This window comes from Xenopus tropicalis, chromosome 9 (genome assembly GCF_000004195.4).
Source record: "Xenopus tropicalis strain Nigerian chromosome 9, UCB_Xtro_10.0, whole genome shotgun sequence".
In the NCBI taxonomy this organism is placed as follows: Eukaryota; Metazoa; Chordata; class Amphibia; order Anura; family Pipidae; genus Xenopus; species Xenopus tropicalis.
Window position 1 is genome coordinate 4,448,627 of NC_030685.2, and position 19,744 is coordinate 4,468,370.

General features: G+C 49.7%; 1 long non-coding RNA gene and 1 pseudogene across 1 annotated transcript; one reads left to right on the plus strand and one right to left on the minus strand.

Moving 5' to 3' along the window:
- Positions 1-13: 13 nt before the first annotated feature.
- Positions 14-18,259, minus strand: LOC101733321 (annotated as a pseudogene).
- On the plus strand, positions 5,629-7,835 carry LOC101733272. Its single transcript, XR_208558.3, has 3 exons — positions 5,629-5,670; positions 5,813-5,885; positions 7,825-7,835. It is a non-coding gene; the product is annotated as an uncharacterized LOC101733272 (long non-coding RNA).
- Positions 18,260-19,744: the final 1,485 nt, after the last annotated feature.

Sequence of the window (19,744 nt, forward strand, 5' to 3'; positions counted from 1 at the left end):
CAGCCGAGACGCTCCTTCTGCAACGTGTCTCCTCGAATCAAAGGACAAGTTTATTTTTATATTGTAACCAAGGAAATAAAGGGAAACACTTTTTAACACAAATTACAATGCAGGATTCTGCTGGAGAAGCTCTATTAACTTATGCATTTTTTTAAAAAAAAAAGTTTTCCCATGATAATATTCCTTTATATCTAAGGTGGACAATATTGGCTTAATTTGATTGTTTGGCTCTAAACGATCAAATTAAAACAGCAGGAATAAGCGCTGTAGGACCAATGACCACATTAAACGAAATATCAAACCCGCCTGATGGAGATCTGGCCAAGGTAGGCCTGTAGGGGGTGCCCAGAAAAATGGTCTGAAATCTACCCGTGTATAAGCACCTTAGGGCCACCCCTGCTGAACCAGTTCTCTCATGCGGAGGGCTCAGTTGTGGCTCCGGAGATGGGCGTTAAGATTGGAGCTTTGGGAGAAACATTTCCCGCATACAGAACAGGCAAATGGTTTCTCCCCTGTGTGCATTTTAACGTGAGTATTCAGATATGACCTCCTCTTAAAGCATTTCCCACACTCGGAACAAGAGAATGGTTTCTCCCCCGTGTGAATGATATAATGTATATTCAGCTCTCCTCTTCGCATAAAATTTTTCCCGCACTCGGAGCAAGAGAAGGGTTTCTCCCCTTTGTGAATGATACAGTGCTCATTGAGATCCGCTCTCCGCTTAAATGATTTCCCACATTCAGAACACTGAAATGGTTTCTCCCCGGTGTGACTGATATAATGGACGATGAGCTCTGCTTTTCGCCTGAAGCCTTCCCCGCACTCGGAACAAGAGAACGGTCTCGCCCCTGTGTGAATGATATAATGTGCATTCAGCTCTGTTTTCCGCTTGAAACATTTCCCGCATTCAGAGCAACTATATAGTTTCTCCCCTGTGTGAGTTCTAACGTGTATAGTGAGGTCGTAGCGGAGTTTAAAACATTTCCCACACTCGGAACATGAATATGGTTTCTCCTCTTCATGGACAACTTTCTGGTGCCTAAGTAGGGCACTTTTATAGCTAAAGTGTTTCTGGCATGTGGTACAGCGATACGACTCCTTTGGGATGGATGTACATATGGGTGTGTCTGTTCCCTGCATCTGTTCTGTAAGGGGATTAATGCTGCAATCTGATTGGTTTCCCCCTTCGGATGAAGATTCTTCCTCTTTAATAACAACCAATATATAATCCTCTGCCGAGCTGTTATTCAGGCTGCACCCCATGATAGGAGTAGGTGTGTCTGTTCCCTGTATCTGTTCTGTAAGGGGATTAATGCTGCAATCTGATTGGTTTCCCCCTTCCCATGAAGCCTCTTCCTCTTTAATCCCATTGGCCGGTGGGGGCTGTTCCGCTGGAGAAATTTCAGAGTTTGTGAGATTTCCGTCGGCACAAAAATCTGCTCCTTCAGCCCCAATCTTGCTTGGCTCATTATTATAACATAATGTTCCTCCCAGATCAGCTGGAATCTCTCTCTTATCTTCATATTCACCGTCTGGCAGAGATACAAGTAGAATTAATATTTCACATACAAATCTACTAGGAAGGTGTAAGTAATAGGGTCAGTGCTGGGCCCATAGTAACATTATCCCAGTTAAAGTGGACCTGTCACCCAGATATAAAAAGCTGTATAATAAAAGCCCTTTTCAAATTAAACATGAAACCCAAAATAACTTTTTTATTACCACATCCATACCCATTATAAAAGCATTTTAAAATCCCAGCTGTCAATCATATAATGCCTGCCCCGCCTCTATGCCTTAGGCAGACAGTTACTTTCACTTTCAATTCAGAACTTCTTAGATGTCGCTGCCCTCCTCACATTCCCCCTCCCTCCTCACCATGTAATTGTGTAACCAGTGCATGGACATGGGCATCAGCTCCCCCCATACTGGCACAGAAACAAGATTTTGGCAGAATGCAATGCCTGCTTTGATAACAGTGTCCACAAAATGGCCCCTGCCTGCTTGCTGCAATTGTGAACTCCAAGGCTGAAGAAAATACGATTAAAATAATTTATATAGTGTAAGTAAAGTTTATTTTGCTTGCCAAACACAATAGAAAACAATTTGAAATTATTTCTTAAGGTGACAGGTCCGCTTTAAAATGGACCAATGCAGTAATTACTGTGATGCTAGATATTCCTTTCTGTTCCCTTTCACTTTCTCTTTCTCCCGCCTCATGCTGGGTGGGTCTGTCCATCTTTCGCTGCCTGAAACTGCTTCTATGCTCAGTCCTCATAATATATTTTATTGTTCACTGCCTTTCTGCTTACCTGTCAATAGTGAGTGCTACAGATCTCAAGTCCTGCCTGTTTCCTATAAAGATCTGGGCTTGTTCTCAGAGACTATGTTATTTCGTGTTCTACTTTCTATTGTTCCCTCACAGCCCTTGTACTGTTCCTGTTAATCAGTTACACAAGGGATTCTGATATTTGGTGCCCTGCACCCATTACTCACCCAGTGGGCGGAGCTGCTGGGGCTCCTCCTCCTTTATCCCTTCCCTGTAAAGGGCCTTGTTTCCTTTTATATACTCCCACTCCTCCAAGGAAAAATAGATGGAAACATCCTCACACCTTATGGCAACCTGGCACACACAATGTTACAGTCATCCCCCAGCCAGAGAAAGGGATTATCATACACTGTTACTAAACAATAAGGGGGGATTGGGGGGCCGCACCCACCTCTCCAGTCAGCAGCTGGATGATGTTGGAGATGAGTTCCAGGATCTTCTTGTCATTTTCCTTCTGTATGACGGAGCCAGGGGCATGCAGGGCCCCCAAACCCACAGTTGGGCTCTTCTTCTTAGGGATGACGTAGCCCTATGTATTGAGAGGGAGAGAGAATGATGAGTGTGTAACGCAGCAGAGAGACCCCCTTTGTACAGACAGACAGTCTCTTCTCACTGTGCCACTCACAGTGCCCCCCTCACCTCTCCAGTCAGCAGATAGATAATCTCCAGTGTGAGATTCAGGATTCTCTCCTTCCGCTCCTCATTTTTATCCTTCTTCCCCATCACTGGGTCACTCGCTTCCTCCCACATTCCCATTGGCTCCTTGTGGGAGGGAGGGGCCTGGAAGTGCCCCTGGAACAATTACACTAGGTGCTGTTAAAGCTTACAGAATTGGACACCACCCCCCAGTCCCACAGCTCCCACCGACCCCCCCAGTCCCACCGTCCCCCAGTCCCACAGCTCCCACCGACCCCCCAGTCCCACAGTTCCCAGTAGCACCGACCCCCAGTCCCACAGCTCCCACCGACCCCCCAGTCCCACAGCTCCCACCGACCCCCAGTCCCACAGCTCCCACCGACCCCTAGTTCCACAGCTCCCACCGACCCCCCAGTCCCACAGCTCCCACCGACCCCTAGTCCCACAGCTCCCACCGACCCCCAGTCCCACAGCTCCCACCGACCCCTAGTTCCACAGCTCCCACCGACCCCCCGTCCCACAGCTCCCACCGACCCCCAGTCCCACAGCTCCCACTGACCCCCCAGTCCCACCGACCCCCAGTCCCACAGCTCCCACCGACCCCCAGTCCCACAGCTCCCACCGACCCCCAGTCCCACAGCTCCCACCGACCCCCAGTCCCACAGCTCCCACCGACCCCTAGTCCCACAGCTCCCACCGACCCCCCAGTCCCACAGCTCCCACCGACCCCCAGTCCCACAGCTCCCACCGACCCCCAGTCCCACAGCTCCCACCGACCCCCAGTCCCACAGCTCCCACCGACCCCCAGTCCCACAGCTCCCACCGACCCCTAGTCCCACAGCTCCCACCGACCCCCCAGTCCCACAGCTCCCACCGACCCCCAGTCCCACAGCTCCCACCGACCCCTAGTCCCACAGCTCCCACCGACCCCCAGTCCCACAGCTCCCACCGACCCCTAGTTCCACAGCTCCCACCGACCCCCCGTCCCACAGCTCCCACCGACCCCCCAGTCCCACCGACCCCCCAGTCCCACAGCTCCCACCGACCCCAGTCCCACAGCTCCCACCGACCCCCAGTCCCACAGCTCCCACTGACCCCCCAGTCCCACCGACCCCCAGTCCCACAGCTCCCACCGACCCCCAGTCCCACAGCTCCCACCGACCCCCAGTCCCACAGCTCCCACCGACCCCCAGTCCCACAGCTCCCACCGACCCCCCAGTCCCACAGCTCCCACCGACCCCCAGTCCCACAGTTCCCACCGACCCCCCAGTCCCACCGACCCCCAGTCCCACAGCTCCCACCGACCCCCCAGTCCCACCAACCCCCAGTCCCACAGCTCCCACCGACCCCCAGTCCCACAGCTCCCACCGACCCCCCAGTCCCACAGCTATCACCGACCCCCAGTCCCATAGTTCCCAGTAGCACCGACCCCCAGTCCTAGCAGGGTATAGTACAAACCTTATTTCTATTTATTCTCCAGCATTGCTTGTCTTGTATGTGCTGAGGGAGCCATATTGTTGCAGATAAGAGCAAGCTAGTTTGCCGAGTTCCCAGAAGGGGCAGGTTGGTAGGGACAGAGCACTATGATAGGTAGATTGAATGAAGAGGCGGGGCATAGTTAGGGAGGGAGGGGAATGATCACATGTTACTCGGGCAGTTTGTGCAAAAATCACTGAGGAACCTACTTTGCCCGTGGATACTATTTTTCCAAGGTGGCCAGAAAAAATTCCTTTCTTAATTGTTATTAATAGAAAAAAAACAATAAAATATGAGATTGCCGGTGCGTACAGACGGGAAGGGAAGCAAACAAGCAGCTGTTTTTCCCTAAATCCCAAAATCCCAAAGGCGGGCTCACTGCATGTGATGTCCAATCATTTCCCTCTGCTTCTCTCTGCCCCGCCCCTTCTGTTTTACCCAACGTGGGAATGTTTCTCCTGTTCAACTACTGGCAGAATGGGCGGAAGCAGCAGCGGCTCAGTAAGGGGGAGAGGCTGCACTGGGACTATCAGGTTTGGTTGCGGGGCACAGTGGGCAGTACAGTAAGGTTGCCAACTGGCTAGTGTTTTGGCACCACATGTGGTAAAATCACACTCAGGGCTGTTGTACTGTAACATGGAGCAAATAGTGTGGAGCTGCCTGGGCAACATCCTGACTTCTGCCCCAGGCACAGATACTGTCCCACATATCAGCCCCATGCAAACTGCCCCCATGCAAGAGTTTGGGGGGGCAACTAAGTCTGTCAGTGGGGTTATTGTAATCTTGTGCTGTAGCCGCAGATACTGACATTTTGTAATATCTGCTTAATTCCACTTCCAGGCCCCTCCCTCCCACAAGGAGCCAATGGGAATGTGGGAGGAAGCGAGTGACCCAGTGATGGGGAAGAAGGATAAAAATGAGGAGCGGAAGGAGAGAATCCTGAATCTCACACTGGAGATTATCTATCTGCTGACTGGAGAGGTGAGGGGGGCACTGTGAGTGGCACAGTGAGAAGAGACTGTCTGTCTGTACAAAGGGGGTCTCTCTGCTGCGTTACACACTCATCATTCTCTCTCCCTCTCAATACATAGGGCTACGTCATCCCTAAGAAGAAGAGCCCAACTGTGGGTTTGGGGGCCCTGCATGCCCCTGGCTCCGTCATACAGAAGGAAAATGACAAGAAGATCCTGGAACTCATCTCCAACATCATCCAGCTGCTGACTGGAGAGGTGGGTGCGGCCCCCCAATCCCCCCTTATTGTTTAGTAACAGTGTATGATAATCCCTTTCTCTGGCTGGGGGATGACTGTAACATTGTGTGTGCCAGGTTGCCATAAGGTGTGAGGATGTTTCCATCTATTTTTCCTTGCAGAAGTGGGAGAATTTAAAAAAAGACCTAATTAAAGAAATGACAAAGGAAGAGCCCCAGCAGCTCCGCCCACTGGGTGAGTAATGGGTGCAGGGTACCAAATATCAGAACCTCATGCTTAAAAATGATATTATCCTACTAATGAATAGAAGAGTCTGTAAGTGTGCACTGTGTAAAGGTTCTGGCCTTAAGATAAACAATAAATTGTATTTAAGGATTGTAAGCTCTTTTGGGCAGGGCTCCCTTCCCCTCCTGTATTGGTTACTGATTGCTTTATATGTTACTCCTTGTAGAGTGTAAGCTCTTTTGGGCAGGGCTCCCTTCCCCTCCTGTATCGGTTACTGATTGCTTTATATGTTACTCCTTGTAGAGTGTAAGCTCTTTTGGGCAGGGCTCCCTTCCCCTCCTGTATCGGTTACTGATTGCTTTATATGTTACTCCTTGTAGAGTGTAAGCTCTTTTGGGCAGGGCTCCCTTCCCCTCCTGTATCGGTTACTGATTGCTTTATATGTTACTCCTTGTAGAGTGTAAGCTCTTTTGGGCAGGGCTCTCTTCCCCTCCTGTATCGGTTACTGATTGCTTTATATGTTACTCCTTGTAGAGTGTAAGCTCTTTTGGGCAGGGCTCCCTTCCCCTCCTGTATTGGTTACTGATTGCTTTATATGTTACTCCTTGTAGAGTGTAAGCTCTTTTGGGCAGGGCTCCCTTCCCCTCCTGTATCGGTTACTGATTGCTTTATATGTTACTCTGTATGCCCAATGTATGGAACCCACTTATTGTACAGCGCTGCGGGGTATGTTGGCGCTTTATAAATAAATGTTAATGTAAAAGGACAAGCAAAGGATTGTAATCACTCATTGTTGCTTATTTGTGTATATAGTTACTATAATAGATAACCTTAGATCCTGGGCTGGTCCATGTTGAAAAGTGCTCCAGCCCAGGGTAAACCTCACTCAAATACACAAAAAGAGGTTGTGGGAGCACTCCAAGGCTAAAAAAGTATACAAATACAATGGAAGTGCAACTGATCTGGCCAAATTAACTACAAACATACAAAAAGAAAAAGGGATTGATCAATGCACATTCCCTGACCCCCTGTTTCATAAGTAAATTGTCTGTTAGTTTCATGCTAGTGCATACAGTATATTGACAAAAAACAGGGGTTTTTAGTTACAAAATTATGATCATAAGATGGGTAAGCCACCATACCACGTCAAGGTTAACCCCGTATGGTGGCCCTATCTACACTATCTACCTCTGGTCATATTTTTCAAAGGCTGGCACTCCCGGGCACTGTTGCCATTCTTGACCTGGGGGCTGGTTTGAATCAGAGGGCTTAGTCACTCCCATGCCTTTTGCTTATATAGAGAGAGATTGCCAGGTTTTACAGGCTTAATCCTCCCCCGCTTGCGGCTTGTACAGGAGAAGACTGCCCATTAACCAACACCCATTCTTTTTAAAGTCATAAGACGGGTGTGGGGGTGCTGGGGGTGCTGAACCCACATGGAAGTTTGGCCATTCTTCCTGCAGAATTAAATCTGCTAAAATACATAAATACACAAAAGGAAGTTATGGGAGCACCCAGGGCTAAATAAAGTATAAAATACAATGGAAGTGCAACTGATCTGGCCAAATTAACTACAAACATACAAAAAGAAAAAGGGATTGATCAATGCACATTCCCTGGCCCCCTGTTTCATAAGTAAATTGTCTGTTATGAAACAGGGGACCAGGGAATGTGCATTGATCAATCCCTTTTTCTTTTTGTATGTTTGTAAACCTCACTCAGCCTGCTGGGAGATCTGTGCCAAACTAAAGAGTAGGTCTTGGCCATTGCCTTCAGCCATGAAAGCACGTGCAGTATACAAGCCACTGTTATTTTGCTCAAACTGTTGGTGCCCCTTTAATGAAATCAATAATTGCTTTTAGCATTTTATGTTATGTGTCAGTTGATAAACTGCTAACCAATCAAAGGAATACAGCACAATGATTTCTCATGCTTATATCTCTGCCAGACGGTGAATATGAAGATAAGAGAGAGATTCCAGCTGATCTGGGAGGAACATTATGTTATAATAATGAGCCAAGCAAGATTGGGGCTGAAGGAGCAGATTTTTGTGACGGAAATCTCACAAACCCTGAAATTTCTCCAGCGGAACAGCCCCCACCGGCCAATGGGATTAAAGAGGAGGCGGCTTCATGGGAAGGGGGAAACCAATCAGATTGCAGCATTATTCCCCTTACAGAACAGAGACAAGGAACAGACACACCTACTCCTATCATGGCACACACTTTCAATAAAGGCTCAGACGTTAATCACAATAGGTTTGATACAAACATACATACAAATGCCCTACATGCGGCCCACCTTGCCAAACATCCCACCCAGGGGACCTATAACTGCCCTACCTGCCATAAACCTTTCACTAAAAGCTATGATTTTATCAGGCACCTGAGAACTCACACAGGGGTGAAACCCTTTTCGTGCTCGGAATGTGGCAAATCTTTTACTCGGCGCTTTAACCTGAATGTACATCGTAGAACTCACTCTGGGAATATCCCACAGGGCCAACAGCAAACAGCAGCCGATAGTGTTAAAGGTGCAACAGCTTTGCATGATGGAGGAAACCAATCAGGTTGCAGTTTGAATTCATTTATGAAACAGACACACCTACCCCTGTCATGGGAAGCAGCTTGGGTAACAGCTTGGCAGATAATTCTATATCTTCTGGAATGCGAGGCAGTGCACCGGCTTTATGGAAAGAGGGAAACCAATCAGATTGCAGCATTAATCCCCTTACAGAACAGATACAGGGAACAGACACACCTACTCCTATCATGGGGAGCAGCCTGAATAACAGCTCGGCCGAAACAAAGACTTATGAATGTGATAAAAACATTAACAGTAATGGATCACGTGAATCTCCCCTAAAAATTTTTAAAAGTACTAGCGACGAGTGTCATTTTGCTTTTACCAATAGGAGGGACCTCGTTAGACATGAAAGAACCCACACAGGGGAGAAACCATTTCCTTGTCCTGTATGTGGGAAATGTTTTGCCCGTCGCTCAGATCTTAATGTCCACAAGGGAGTTCACTCAGGAGAGAAACCATTTTGTTGTTCCGACTGTGGGAAATGTTTCACACACCGCGCAAACCTTGCTGCGCACGTAAAGACTCACACGGATCTGAAACCGTTTTCTTGTGACAAATGCGGCAAATGTTTCAAACGCCGGTCGCACCTTAAAGGGCATCAGATAGTCCACACAGGGGAGAAGCCCTTCTCTTGCTCCGAATGTGGGAAATCCTTTGCAAAGCGCTCAAACTTTACCGCACATTCCAGTACTCACACAGACGGGAAAACGTTTACCTGCTCCGACTGTGGGAAAGGTTTCAAGTATCGAGCTGATTTTAAAGTCCATCAGAGGCTGCACCTAGGGGAGAATCCATTTCCCTGTTCTGAATGCGGCAAATCTTTTACACGTCGCTCGCACCTCATTGTGCACTTGAAAACTCACACAGGGGAGAAACCCTTTACTTGCCCCGAATGTGGGAAAAGTTTTACCCAACGCTCAGACATGAACATCCATCGTAGGCTTCACACAGGGGAGAGGCCGTTTCCCTGCCCCGAATGTGGGAAATGTTTTTCGCAGTTCTCCTACCTTAATGTACATCGTAGAACTCACACGGGAGAGAGACCCTTTTCCTGTGATGAATGTGGGAAAAGTTTTAAACAGCGCACACACCTGAATGTACACAGGAAGATTCATCTGTAAGAAAAGATTTGCTTTATGCCTGGTATACAGTAGTCTTGCTCAGTGTCTGTGCACAAAAGTGCTAAGAACCAATTGAAAGGCAGGAAGCTGCATCTGCAGACATGAAGCTAAAGCTGGCAGTACAATGAGAGATTTGCTCATAAGTTGCCAACCAGATGGAGCTTTGCCTGGTTTTGGCACCATTGTATGGGGGTTAATTTGGGCTGATACAGTCGTTTGGCCACTGGGCCTATTGTAGGATCCTAATATCGGCTTATGCATATCCATTAGACAAGGGCCGCATCAGCCTGATAACTTGGGAGGCCCCGTACATGGCAATAATCTGCTGTCTTGGTCTAGAGGAGACGGGCCAGCAGCTTATATTGGCCCATGTATGGCCTTTAGAAAGAAAAGAAAATCATGAAAACTCGCCATTCACCCTTAGGGCTCTGGCACATGGGGAGATTAGTCGCCCACGGCAAAACTCCCTGTTCGCGGGCGACCAATCTCCCCGAGTTGCCTTCCCCTGCCATCCCATCGGCGACAATGTAAGTCGCCGGTGGGATGGCAGACGCGACGGAGCGTCTTTTTCGTCGATTTGCGCGAAATTGCGCCGCCGCGTGTGCCATCCCGCCGGCGACTTACATGTTCGCCGGTGGGATGGCAGGGGAAGGCAACTCGGGGAGATTAGTCGCCCGCGAACAGGGAGTTTTGCCGCGGGCGACTAATCTCCCCGTGTGCCAGAGCCCTTAATGTCTGATAAAACTTGCTAGTACGGTAAGTAGCCTTGCAGTGCAGACTAGCTTGCTAGGAATATCCAAGGGGCAAAAAACACAAGTAATTATAGAGCCACAGTGCACCATTCTAATTAAAATTAGGCTCCCTCGAGGGTCGTCCTCAGTCCTCTGTAGGAGAAAGAAAAGATTTAGGGATTAACCTCTCCCAACAGGAAAGACTAAAAGTTGGCCAAACCAAGGTGCCAGCTAATTGGCCTGTGTATTAGGCCCTCAAGAAGGCCCGTTCGACTAATGTCGAGGCAGATATCAGTTGGGCAGGTTCGAAAATCAACACCCCGATGCAGTCTTCTGACATTAAAGCCCCAGTGACACTAATACTTCTATAAACTGAATACGTAGGAGTTGTTCACTGGAGTGGGATTGCTCATTGTTACCTACACGGAAATGGGGAGAGTAAGAACCAACCAATCAGAGCATTTGGATGTTCATGGCACAAAGAAAAAATACATTTGACGCATGTCTCTGTAGGAAATGATACTCACACATACAATGATGTATATGATGAAAATGAAACTTGTTGTACGTGATGTTTGCCAGTTAGGGACAGGTTCTATGTACGTTATACTGTATATAAATATATCTATATACCCACACTCCTTGGTCACCAACATCTCGAGAGAAGGAATCAAAAGGATTGGCTGATATTTTTGTATTTTTCCAAGCTGACGACCTAAGATTTTGCAGTGATTTGAGTTCTTCACAGGATGAATTGTCAAGGCAATCTTATTATCGTATTATTTTGGTTGGAATAAGTTATTTTAGACTTTCCTAATGTCCATGTATATGTTTTTTTTTTTTAGAGTTGGTTGCCAGGTTTATAGATAATGAACAAAGCCATTAAGGAGGCATTAGGCATTAATAAGGCAGTTTTAGCACAGTGATCCCCAACCAGTGGCTCGTGAATAACATGTTGCTCCTTAACCCCTTGGATGTTGCTCCAGGGGCCTCAAACCAGGTGCTTATTTTAATTCCTGGCTCGGGGGCAAGTTTCTGTTGCATAAAACCAGGGGTACTACCAATCAGAACCTGCTGTTGGCTGACAGTCCACATAGGGGCTAAATAGCCACTCACCTTATTTGGCACCCCATGAAGCTTTTTCATACTTATTGCTCCCCAACTCTTTTTATATTTGATGTGACTCACAGGTAAATAGGTTGGGGATCCCTGTGTTCGCACCATATGGTTGGGATGGACATTGATGATGCAATGCATGGTGTGGATTAAACATGATTATGATTGGGGAACCATTGAAGCACTTGCCTGGCAGCTGGACTCAATCAGCCCTGCATGAACCAAGCAGGTAGGGGTTGGGCTTCCTACCCTTTGCAGCGGGAGCCAACTGTAAATGAGCCCACGGGGTGAGTAAGTGTGATGTCACTGCTATGCCGCATGAATGTACATTTCCAATTGGCTTTACACCAGGGGTGTCCAATACGTCGATTGCGGTCCACCAGTCGATCCCGCGTGGATTTCTGGTGGACCGCGATGAAGCCGGGGATGCGGAAGAGCTGCGCAAATGCCTACCTACACATTCCCTGGTCATCGGTCTATCGCCGATGAGAAAGGTCCAGCCACCCCTGCTTTACACCATACGACCCCTTTAATCCCCAGGCAAATGGGTGCGCCTGTTAACTACACACACAGATCATGGGTAAAATTGGCGACTACTCAAGAAATGTTGTATGTATTTTATTCCAATGCAATCAGACTGCACTTAGTAGAGCCCCGTAACTTGCATGTATTAGAAGTGTCTCCTGGTGAGGTTACCAGTTAGAGATTTCTTCAATTTCAACGGCAGCTGGATCTGAAGAGTCAACTGGGAATGTCTGCTAGAGATGTAGCGAACTGTTCGCCGGCGAACTAATTCGCGCGAACATCGGGTGTTCGCAAGTCCGCAAATTCGCGAACTTTTCGTGATGTTCGCAATTTGGGTTCGCCGGCACCGAAAAAATCGTAAAACTTACGATAACGGTACGAATTCTCCGAAAAAATCGCAAAACTTACGATAACGGTACGAAAAAGTCGCAAAACTTACGATAACGTTACGAATGATCCGAAACAGTCGCAAAACTTACGATAACGGTACGAATGATCCGAAAAAGTCGCAAAACTTACGATAACGTTACGAATGATCCGAAAAAGTCGCAAAACTTACGATAACGGTACGAATGATCCGAAAAAGTCGCAAAACTTACGATAACGGTACGAATGATCCGAAAAAGTCGCAAAACTTACGATAACGTTACGAAAGCTCCGAAAAAGTCTCAAAACTTACGATAACGTTACGAAAGCTCCGAAAAAGTCGCAAAACTTACGATAACTTTACGAAAGCGCCAAAAAATACGAAAAAGTCGCAAAATTACCGATCATTTCGAAAAACGGCGTGTGTCAATTTTTCAGAGGTTTTTGCCCTTGATCCCCCTCCTGCATGCCACTGTCCAGGTTGTGGCACCCTTTAAACAACTTTAAAATCAGTTTTCTGGGCAGAAATGGCTTTTCTATTTTTTAAAGTTCGCCTTCACATTGAAGTCTATGGGGTTCGCAAATATTCGCAATTTTCGGCGGAAGTTCGCGAACAGGTTCGCTAACTTTTTTTTTGAGGTTCGCTACATCCCTAATGTCTGCTTTCCACAGGTATAAAAGATGTGTATCCCCAGGTCCCAGTAGCAGTAGAACACCATCAATTACCTGTAGTTTGGAGTTGGTTAGACCGTTTCAGACTCTGCCATTACTATGATTACAGGGATTTCTACCTGGCACCGCCTAGATGTCATTCTTCTACCTGCCGGGTCTCCAGAGACCATCATTGCCCATGGAGAGATGCGAGTCAGTTACAGCCAACCCAGTCTCTAGTGTAGTTGTCAGAAAGCACAGAAATAACATACGCATTTATTAAACAGGTGCACTTTTACGAGTAATTATATAGCCGCCTCCTATCAGAGTGGTGACTTTGTGGGCACAGACTGGCTGATATCACAGGTCTGCAGAGAGCAGGACCCATCCCTGACCTGCAAACAGGGTCGGACTAAAGGGGGTGCAGGGCGCACTAGGGCTGCCACCACAAGGTCCCAAAGGGACCCCCGCCATGGTCCCCATATACACACACCCCTCCCCCGAGCACGTATGTGAGAAAGGGGGACCTACGGGCCCCGGAGACCCAGCCGGTATCGGTTCTGGGCTGACAAAGCCCGCCAGTCCAACCCTGCCTGCAACCTGCATTTTTAGCTGATATGAACCACAACCTGACTCAACAGCTATTGGTTGACCATTTAAACACAGAAACAAAGTTATTGGAGAGTGGGAAGGGGAGAGGAGGAGCTGATTGCAGCAAAATCCTCTCCAACAGCTGACCCTCAATGTAACTATCCCTACGCCTTACTGATATTTATCTGCTACCTGCCCAAACCCCGTACCAAATGCAGGATTGTACCTGGTGTGGATAGATGTAATAAGGTACATGCAGCCGAGACGCTCCTTCTGCAACGTATCTCCTCGAATCAAAGGACAAGTTTATTTTTACATTGTAACCAAGGAAATAAATGGAAACACTTTTTAACACAAATTACAATGCAGGATTCTGCTGGAGAAGCTCTATTAACTGATGCATTTTAAAAAAAAAAAAAGTTTTCCCGTGATAATATTCCTTTATATCTAAGGTGGACAATATTGGCTTAATTTGATTGGCTCTAGACCCAAATGATCAAATTAAAACAGCAGGAATAAGCGCTGTAGGACCAATGACCACATTAAACGAAATATCAAACCCGCCTGATGGAGATCTGGCCAAGGTAGGCCTGTAGGGGGTGCCCAGATAAATGGTCTAAAATCTACCTGTGTATAAGCACCTTAGGGCCACCCCTGCTGAACCAGTTCTCTCATGCGGAGGGCTCAGTTGTGGCTCCGGAGATGGGCGTTAAGATTGGAGCTTTGGGAGAAACATTTCCCGCATACAGAACAGGCAAATGGTTTCTCCCCTGTGTGCATTTTAACGTGAGTATTCAGATCTGACCTCCTCTTAAAGCATTTCCCACACTCAGTGCAGGGGAAAGGTCTGTGTTTCATGTGGGTCCTGCTATGTGAGGTGAGGTCTGAGCCCCTAGCGAAACGTCTCCCACACTCGGAACAAGAGAATGGTTTCTCCCCCGTGTGAATGATATAATGTATATTCAGCTCTCCTCTTCGCATAAAATTTTTCCCGCACTCGGAGCAAGAGAAGGGTTTCTCCCCTTTGTGAATGATACAGTGCTCATTGAGATCCGCTCTCCGCTTAAATGATTTCCCACATTCAGAACACTGAAATGGTTTCTCCCCGGTGTGACTGATATAATGGACGATGAGCTCTGCTTTTCGCCTGAAGCCTTCCCCGCACTCGGAACAAGAGAACGGTCTCGCCCCTGTGTGAATGATATAATGTGCATTCAGCTCTGTTCTCCGTTTGAAACATTTCCCGCATTCAGAGCAACTAAATGGTTTCTCCCCTGTGTGAGTTCTAACGTGTATAGTGAGGTCGTAGCGGAGTTTAAAACATTTCCCACACTCGGAACATGAATATGGTTTCTCCTCTTTATGGACAACTTTCTGGTGCCTAAGTAGGGTGCTTTTGTAGCTAAAGTGTTTCTGGCACGTGGCACACCGATATGTCTCCTTTGGGATGGATGTACATATGGGTGTGTTATTCAGGCTGCACCCCATGATAGGAGTAGGCGTGTCTGTTCCCTGTATCTGTTCTGTAAGGGGATTAGTGCTGCAATCTGATTGGTTTCCCCCTTCGGATGAAGATTTTTCCTCTTTAATAACAACCAATATATAATCCACTGCCGAGCTGCTATTCAGGCTGCACCCCATGATAGGAGTAGGTGTGTCTGTTCCCTGTATCTGTTCTGTAAGGGGATTAATGCTGCAATCTAATTGGTTTCCCCCTTCCCATGAAGCCGCCTCCTCTTTAATCCCATTGGCCGGTGGGGGCTGTTCCACTGGAGAAATTTCAGGGTTTGTGAGATTTCCGTCGGCACAAAAATCTGCTCCTTCAGCCCCAATCTTGCTTGGCTCATTATTATAACATAATGTTCCTCCCAGATCAGCTGGAATCTCTCTCTTATCTTCATATTCACCGTCTGGCAGAGATACAAGTAGAATTAATATTTCACATACAAATCTACTAGGAAAGTGTAAGTAATAGGGTCAGTGCTGGGCCCATAGTAACATTATCCCAGTTAAGAAAGAATTTAAACCACTGTAAAATGGACCAATGCAGTACTTACTGTGATGCTAGATATTCCTTTCTATTCCCTTTCACTTTCTCTTTCTCCCGCCTCATGCTGGGTGGGTCTGTCCATCTTTCGCTGCCTGAAACTGCTTCTATGCTCAGTCCTCATAATATATTTTATTGTTCACTGCCTTTCTGCTTACCTGTCAATAGTGAGTGCTACAGATCTCAAGTCCTGCCTGTTTCCTATAAAGATCTGGGCTTGTTCTCAGAGACTATGTTATTTCGTGTTCTACTTTCTATTGTTCCCTCACAGCCCTTGTACTGTTCCTGTTAATAAGTTACACACGGAGTTCTGATATTTGGTGCCCTGCACCCATTACTCACCCAGTGGGCGGAGCTGCTGGGGCTCCTCCTCCTTTATCCCTTCCCTGTAAAGGGCCTTGTTTCCTTTTATATACTCCCACTCCTCCAAGGAAAAATAGATGGAAACATCCTCACACCTTATGGCAACCTGGCACACACAATGTTACAGTCATCCCCCAGCCAGAGAAAGGGATTATCATACACTGTTACTAAACAATAAGGGGGGATTGGGGGGCCGCACCCACCTCTCCAGTCAGCAGCTGGATGATGTTGGAGATGAGTTCCAGGATCTTCTTGTCATTTTCCTTCTGTATGACGGAGCCAGGGGCATGCAGGGCCCCCAAACCCACAGTTGGGCTCTTCTTCTTAGGGATGACGTAGCCCTATGTATTGAGAGGGAGAGAGAATGATGAGTGTGTAACGCAGCAGAGAGACCCCCTTTGTACAGACAGACAGTCTCTTCTCACTGTGCCACTCACAGTGCCCCCCTCACCTCTCCAGTCAGCAGATAGATAATCTCCAGTGTGAGATTCAGGATTCTCTCCTTCCGCTCCTCATTTTTATCCTTCTTCCCCATCACTGGGTCACTCGCTTCCTCCCACATTCCCATTGGCTCCTTGTGGGAGGGACTGGCCTGGAAGTGCCCCTGGAACAATTATATTAGTTGCTAATAAAGATTACAGAATTGGACACCGACCCCCAGTCCCACAGCTCCCACCGACCCCCAGTCCCACAGCTCCCACTGACCCCCAGTCCCACAGCTCCCACCGACCCCCAGTCCCACTGACCCCCAGTCCCACAGCTCCCACCAACCCCCAGTCCCACCGACCCCCAGTCCCACTGACCCCCAGTCCCACAGCTCCCACCGACCCCCAGTCCCACTGACCCCCAGTCCCCCAGCTCCCACCGACCCTCAGTCCCCCACTGACCCCCAGTCCCACAGCTCCCACCGACCCCCAGTCCCACAGCTCCCACCGACCCCCAGTCCCACAGCTCCCACCGACCCCCAGCTCCCACCGACCCCCAGTCCCCCAGCTCCCACCGACCCCCAGTCCCCCACCGACCCCCAGTCCCACTGACCCCCAGCTCCCACCGACCCCAGTCCCACAGCTCCCACCGACCCCCAGTCCCACCGACCCCCACCGACCCCCAGTCCCACCGACCCCCAGTCCCACAGCTCCCACCGACCCCCAGTCCCACAGCTCCCACCGACCCCCAGTCCCACCGACCCCCAGTCCCACAGCTCCCACCGACCCTCAGTCCCACAGCTCCCACCGACCCCCAGTCCCCCAGCTCCCACCGACCCCCAGTCCCACAGCTCCCACCGACCCCCAGTCCCACAGTTCCCACCGACCCCCAGTCCCACCGACCCCCAGTCCCACAGCTCCCCCCGACCCACAGCTCCCACCGACCCCCCAGTCCCACAGCTCCCACAGCTCCCACCGACCCCCAGTCCCCCCGACCCCCCCCAGTCCCACCGACCCCCAGTCCCACAGCTCCCACAGCTCCCACCGACCCCCAGTCCCACAGCTCCCGCCGACCCCCAGTCCCACCGACCCCCAGTCCCACCGACCCCCAGTCCCACAGCTCCCCCCGACCCACAGCTCCCACCGACCCCCCAGTCCCACAGCTCCCACAGCTCCCACCGACCCCCAGTCCCCCCGACCCCCCCCAGTCCCACCGACCCCCAGTCCCACAGCTCCCACAGCTCCCACCGACCCCCAGTCCCACAGCTCCCGCCGACCCCCAGTCCCACCGACCCCCAGTCCCACAGCTCCCACCGACCCCCAGTCCCACCGACCCCCAGTCCCACAGCTCCCGCCGACCCCCAGTCCCACAGCTCCCGCCGACCCCCAGTCCCACCGACCCCCAGTCCCACAGCTCCCACCGACCCCCAGTCCCACAGCTCCCACCGACCCCCAGTCCCACAGCTCCCACCGACCCCCAGTCCCACCGACCCCCAGTCCCACAGCTCCCACCGACCCCCAGTCCCACAGCTCCCACCGACCCCCAGTCCTAGCAGGGTATAGTACAAACCTTATTTCTATTTATTCTCCAGCATTGCTTGCCATGTATGTGCTGAGGGAGCCATATTGTTGCAGATAAGAGCAAGCCAGTTTGCCGAGTTCCCAGAAGGGGCAGGTTGGTAGGGACAGAGCACTATGATAGGTAGATTGAATGAAGAGGCGGGGCATAGTTAGGGAGGGAGGGGAATGATCACATGTTACTCGGGCAGTTTGTGCAGAAATCACTGAGGAACCTACTTTACCCGTGGATACTATTTTTCCAAGGTGGCCAGAAAAAATTCCTTTCTTGATTGTTATTAATAGAAAAAACCCAATAAAATATGAGATTGCCGGTGCGTACAGACGGGAAGGGAAGCAAACAAGCAGCTGTTTTTCCCTAAATCCCAAAATCCCAAAGGCGGGCTCACTGCATGTGATGTCCAATCATTTCCCTCTGCTTCTCTCTGCCCCGCCCCTTCTGTTTTACCCAACGTGGGAATGTTTCTCCTGTTCAACTACTGGCAGAATGGGCGGAAGCGGCTCAGTGAGGGGGAGGGGCTGCACTGGGACTATCAGGGTTGGCTGCCAACTGGCTAGTGTTTTGGCAGCTCATGTGGTAAAATCACACTCAGGGCTGTTGTACTGTAACATGGAGCAAATAGTGTGGAGCTGCCTGTGCAACATCCTGACTTCTGCCCCTGGCACAGATACTGTCCCACCTATCAGCCCCATGCAAACTGCCCCCTCTGCTTCAAATTGCACCCCTGCCTCTCTTCCCCAGGGGCAAACTGCAGATTTAGGCTGCAAAAGAGTTTGGGGGGCAACTAATCTCACTGGGGTTATTGTCATCTTGTGCTGTAGCCGCAGATACTGACATTTTGTAATATCTGCTTAATTCCACTTCCAGGCCCCTCCCTCCCACAAGGAGCCAATGGGAATGTGGGAGGAAGCGAGTGACCCAGTGATGGGGAAGAAGGATAAAAATGAGGAGCGGAAGGAGAGAATCCTGAATCTCACACTGGAGATTATCTATCTGCTGACTGGAGAGGTGAGGGGGGCACTGTGAGTGGCACAGTGAGAAGCTAAGGCCACAAGAATCCATGGTGGATGCTTAATGAAAGGTAAGGAGGCTGCCAAAATAGTTGCTCCTCAAAGTCAGCCAAGATGTCCGATTCTGCTGCCCAGGAAGTAGCCACGGTTACCGCATGAGGCCAAACCCCAACAGGCAACTAAATACTCAGCCAGAACTATACCTGCCTCTATGGATGCAAGCAGCCCTTCCTAGGTGCCAGGGTCGGACTGGGGGGTGAAGGGCCCACCGGGGCCCACACCCATATGGCCCGCACCCATAGCCTCCCCCCCCCGAGGGGGCCCCCTAACCCCCCTCGCAAGGCCCCCACCCGACGTCCTTCCCCGAGTGCGTGAATTTAACACGTCGGGGCAGGAGCGGTCGGGCAGGGGGAGCGCCACAAGGGTCGGGTCTAGGCCGCTGGGGCCCACTGGGATTTCTCCCGGTGTCCCAGTCCTACCCTGCTAGGTCCTGTCGGAATACTTGTCTGTTGGTCTCCCATAACGAGGATACCTTCTCCATGGCCAGTTCTATGTAGGCTCTAACATTGAAGGGACTAGGCTCATTAGACGTTCTATCAGGGATCCTCAAAATACAGCCCACGGGCCTATGACTACGTGTTGAAAGACACGAAAAGCGTCAGGACAAATGTGAATAAAGCTATTTCTTAAACCAACTTCACCTGTGTCTGGAGTGCCTACCCATCGAGAAATTGTGCTTGTGACTGCTGGGTCTCCC